Genomic DNA, 6,000 nt, shown 5'->3' with positions numbered 1-6,000 from the left:
ACAGATCTGAGCCTCCTGAGTAGCTACAATTACAGGAATTCACACCAGCAGGGTCCAACTCTTGCCAACCCCTTCACTTTTTCTATAATAGATCATTTCTTAGTTCATACAAGGAATTTAAGCAAATACAAGAGGATCAACATAATACCCTGTATTCTATCTGACCACAGTGGAATCAAACTAGTTCTCAATAACAAGACATAAAGTAGAAAAAACTTAAACACATTAAAATTAAACTGCACTGAGTTGAACAATACATGGGTCACAGAAGAAGTTAAAGAAGAAATTAAAAAGTTCCTATAATTCAGTCAAAATGAAGAAACATCACAAAGAAACCTATGGGACCCAGCGAAAGCAGTCCTGAGGGGCAAATGTATTGCTCTCAGTGCACATATCAAGAAAACAGAGACCAAATAAACAATCTTATGATACAACTAAAACTGCTACAGAAACAAGAAAAAAATGAACCTAAAGTTGCTAGACAGAGATAACCAAAATAAGAGCTGAAATTAATGAGATAGAGACTGAGAAAATTATAAATAAAATTAATTAAACAAAAAACTGTTTTTAAGAAAGAATCAATAAAACTGACAGACCACTGGCAAGAGTAACTAACAAAATAAGTGAGGAGACCCAAATCAATATTATCAGAGATACCACAGGAAAAATTACAACAAACATCCAAGACATACAAACAATCATAAGGACTCTATAACAATCATAAGTGACTCTACTCACAAAGGAAGGAAAAACTAGCAGAGATGGATGAATGTCTACAGAAATACAAATTGCTATCCCTCCTGCCCTTTTTGGTCCTGCTTCTCCACCATGTATGGTGGGGGCAGCAGTTCGGTAAATAAACTTCTTTTCCTGCCTTAGTAGTGTGTAGTATTCTCTTAATAGGCTATCAAATGAAACCTACCTATTTAATATTCCTTACATATGATGCTGTGACTCAGATGGGGTTTTTGAGTTGGAAATGTTAGAATTTCCTAACCACCCCTTTTCTGTGAACTAAACTGCCTTGAGACACCACACGAGATATTTCACCAATACCATTGCTGGCCTTCATATTCACATCCACACCACTTCTTTTCTTTGGCAAGTGAAACTATTCTGTAATGCTCTCTGTTGCTCAATCTCTGTTCAGATGTGGCACCATGCCAGATAGCTCCTATGGTCTTTAGCGGAAAGGCTGGTCACCTCTGAACCTGAGGATACTTGGTTATGGGGTCTTGGCCATTTCTCTCTAGAGTGCTCTAGAGGAAGTAGGGACAACGCTTCTGCTTGGTCAGCTCTCCTTCACTCAACAGACTGACTCTCCTCCACATTTAATGGGGTGCTACAAGTCATGCCCGAGCCATGACACCCCTCTGAAATGCCTCCTGTGCTCCCTGGATAGCCAGAGCACCTAATTTTTTATGCTTTTCTCAGATTTAGACAAGTTTTGCCTCTGCAATTGTAAATGGTCAGAAGTCTGTTCACTTTCAGGATCTCTTTGCTCTCTGCTAATCATGTCCAACTTTCTATATCCCTCCTTTTCTTTTCTACAACTATTTGTATTGTGCCATGAAGCATGCAACATGGGCTGGGTCCAGGGGACCCATTCTACTTTCCCTCTAAAAGGCTAGCCAAACTAGGCTTGATTTTTTGTTCAGGCTTTCTTTGCACTTTTTTAGAAATTTGCCATCTTGAGTTCACCATCTTGGCCAAATGGTGGGTTAAGGATTTGGCCCCTTCCAATCCTTACACTTCCAAAAAACTTACTTGTCCTCCATCCATCTATGCAAATGTGCCTTGCTAACAAGTTGCTCTTTTCACAGAGTCTGGTAACTGAGGCCCAACAATCTGATGTGCTTTGTTAGCAAAGATGTATAAACATAGTTCTCTAAAATTTTAGGATTTGCCTCAAACCCCCTGCATAACCAATGCTATTCTTTCCAATGTAATCCTGTTAAAATAACCTTTACAGAGGAGAGGAAAAGGATAACTAACTGGGAGTTGTATCTGCCATTAATACAGAAAGAGGGAATCTGTGGGGCACACAGGCAGCAAAGATGGCCCTGAGAGGAAGTTGATTGAGCAGAGCCTGATTTGTTTACCTTCAGTGTGTAAACCGCTTGTGGAAGCTTAGGTATATGATAAGGTGTTACCTTTACAGTGATTGGTTGGTTCCATTTCCTCTCCTCCCACGCAGTCTTTTGCTTTAAAAAGGTCTTGCTCTGTGTTAATAAATGAGTTCCTTCTTGACTTGACTCACTCCATCTGATTGTCTCCTGGGCTAAGGGAGGCTGAGGAATGGGCGAGCAGCCACACGTAGCTTTCCTGGGACCCTGTCCAGCTTTCGTGGGATGGATGAAGACCCGACAGAAGAAGGCAGGTTTGTGATGTCACAGTGTGTTAGTGATATCACCATAGCACTGTGATGTCACAAAGTAATTGTGATGCCATATATTTATGAGATCACAATGGTTTTCTTATATCAACACAAATGCCACATTTGAAATAGAATGAACTAAGAGAATAGGCATTTACAATGTGTCTATAACATCGCAATGAAAATTTAATGTCATAATGCTATGAGGTCATTGTAAATTGATGTTGCAAGGAGGTAATGATGTCATAATGATTATGTGTTGTCACACTGGTGATTGGGTCACAAAGGGTTTGTGATATTACAATGGCATATATGAATTCAATTATGTGTTCACAATGAGGATATGGATAAACAAAGGGACTGTGATGTCACAAGTACCATATGTGATTTCAAAGGTACTTAGGGGTCAGGATAACTTTATGATACACTGTTGTGATGAGGTCACAACAGGTCTTTGATGTCATAATGATTTGGTAATATCTCAAACACATGCCCAGTTTCAACTGCTAGTATTTCACAAGGTGCATACAAGTTCAAAGAAGGGGCTTGAAGTCTTAATGGTCATGAACTTTTAAAAATGTTATGAGGTCATATTAGGCTTGTGAATACACAATGGGACAGTGATATCACCATGCCCTTGTCAACTCAATACATCATGTCAAAATATTGTTTTGGTGTCACAATTAGTTGATGATGCTACATTGGTGATGAGGTCACGAAAGATTGGTGATGTCACAGTGTGTTGGGCATGTCACAATGACATGATGGTTATCAATTGTCTTTACCTTACAATGAGTATATGAGTTCACAAAGGGACTTTGGTTTCTCCAATAGTATGTGTTGTCATACATATATTGAAATCCTAAAAGGTTTGTGATGTCAGAATTTGTCACAATGGATATGAAATATGGCAGTGTGATATCACCATGGTCATGATGTCACTGGGAATTTCTGATATCAAATGACATATGTGAAATTTAATGAATTCAACAAGAGATTATTAGGACAAAAAGGCCTAAGATATTAGAATTGCAGCATGTCACAAAAGTTATGATGACAGGATAGGTTTGTGATGTCACGGGGGGGGTGTTATGTGATATTGTGATATGTGGTTATTGTGATATCACAGTGGCAACGTGATTTACAAAGGGATTGTAATGTCACAATGGTTATGAGTTCACGATTTGTTTAATACATCAACCTACAGGCCACATTTTAAATAGAATGATATCACAGAAAAGGCATTCATAATGTGTCTATGATGTCACAAGGACAATATGAAGTTCTAAATCTATCATATCATTTTAGTTGTGTAATTTCCCAATGTGCAGATGTTGTCAAAATGACAATGTGATGTCACAATTGTGATGAACTCACAAATTGTTTTTGATGTTAAAATGTCCTGTCTGATTCTCAATTGTCAATATTTCACAGTGGGGATTTGAATACACAAAGGGAATGTGATGTCACAAATCTATGTATTTTTTCAAAGGATATAAGAAGTCATAATAGATTTGGGATGTAGCAATGTGATCCTTGTGTCAAAACAGCAATGTGATGTTACAATGGGTTTGTGATGTCATACTGGTGATGAGGTCATAATGGATTAGTTATGCCACGACTTTGTAATATGACAATTATTTGTCCAATTTCAATTGCTACTAGACCACCATGAGGACACGGTAAAAACCAGCAGTGCCCCTATGATCCACGGGAACAGATAGTCATCATGGCCTCTTGCTCTGGACCGCCGGAGAGGGGGGCTGCATGCCACTGGAGGGGGCAGGACATGCTGCTGAAGGAGATAGGATGTCAAGCCCAACATAGTGAGCTGCCAAGAAATGATTGGGCATGAACATTTGGGAAGTGATGATTGAAAACAGTTATGCAGGAAATATATTGCAGTGGGGGAAGGGCACAGCCTATATATAGGCTGCATGTTCAGAGCAACAGAAGGGGAGAGAAAAAAGGGGAAAGGCCTGGAAGGAAAGAAGTGATGAGACTGCAGGAAGGTAAAGACCTCGGAGGAGAGGAAATTGAGGGAGAGCAGGAGGTGAAGGATGGCAGCTGGCCACCTGGATAGGGCAGGGCAGGACTGTCAAGAGTAGAGCAGCCTGAAGAGAAGGGAATGGTGGAAGGAAAAAATGAAAAGACCTGAAATGTAGGACAGGTCTGGAGAGAAGGAGGATGAAGAGAAATGAAATAGCCTTGTCCTTTGAAGTGTGGAGTTTTGGAGATCATTATTTTGGGGGATGGTTGTTTGCAGACCAGATAACAAATGGCTGGGCTGTTCTTTGGAGCTCTGAGGGTTCATAGTTGAGGCTGAATTTAGCTCTGGGCATTCAGCCCAGGTCAAGGTAGTCGCTTATTTCAAAATTTATGAGGACAAGGCAGGTTTGTGATGTTACATTGCATTAATGATATCACAATATCAATATGAGGTCACAAAGGGCTTGTAATGTCACAATTGTGATGGGTTTCTGCAATCAAACTATATGCCACATTTGAGATAGAATGAAATCACAGAATAGGCAATCACATTGTCTCTATGACCTCACAATGAAAATGTGATGAGTGGCGCTGTAGCTCAAGTGGTAGAGTGCTCACCTTGAGCTGAAGAGCTGAGGGACAGTGCCCAGGCCCAGAGTTCAAGCCCCACGACCGACAAAAAAAAAAAAAAAAGAAAAAAAGAAAATGTGATGACATAATGCTATGATGTCATTGTCATTTTGTCACAAATCATTTGTAATGGTACAATGGCATGTCTGATATCAGTTGTCCTTTGTTCACAATGAGGATATAACTACCCAAAAGGACTGTGATGTCACAAAAACCATGTGCTTTTTCAAAGGTACTAAGAGGTCACAACAGGTTTGTTATATCACAAGATGATCGTGATATCATTGTGGAAATATGATGTCACAATTGGTTTGTGATGTCACAGTGGGGATAAGGTCACACTTGGATAGTGATGTCACTATGAATTTGTAATATCACCATTACATGGTGATATTACTAGATCACAAAGAAGATACGAGTTCACATAAGGTGTTAGAAGTCAGAAAGGCCATGAATTTTGTAAAATATTATGAGTACGTAATATATTGGTGGAAATGCGATGGGACAGAGATATCCCATTGGCAATATAATGTTAACATTACAAGAGATAATATTGTTTTAAAGTCACAAATAGTTGATAATGCCATATAGGTGATGAGGTCATATAGATTTGTGATTTCACAATGGGATGGTGATGTCACATCTCATGCTAGGACTCTAATTCACAATGAATATATAAGTTCACAAGGGATAATGATGTATCCAAAGGTATATGTTGGCACAAGTGTAATGAATCTTAACAGGTTTGTGATGTCACAATGTGACTCAATTTTCATGACATCTGGCAATGTGATGTGAAAGTGGTCGTGATGTCACAGTGGATTTCTGATATCACATACCATACCTGATGTATTATGAATTAAACAATTTATGAGCTCAGAGAGGCCAGTGATCACACTGGCAGCATGTCAAAACATTTATGATGATAGGACAGGTTTTTGATGTCACAGTGGGTTAGTGATATCATAATGGCAATGTGGTGTCATCAAGGTATTGTGATGTCA

The sequence above is a fragment of the Dipodomys spectabilis genome, unplaced genomic scaffold (assembly GCF_019054845.1).
Source record: "Dipodomys spectabilis isolate Male_0828 unplaced genomic scaffold, ASM1905484v1 ptg000610l, whole genome shotgun sequence".
NCBI classification, from domain to species: domain Eukaryota; kingdom Metazoa; phylum Chordata; class Mammalia; order Rodentia; family Heteromyidae; genus Dipodomys; species Dipodomys spectabilis.
The sequence above is the reverse complement of the archived record's forward strand: the minus strand, read 5'-3'. Positions refer to the sequence as shown.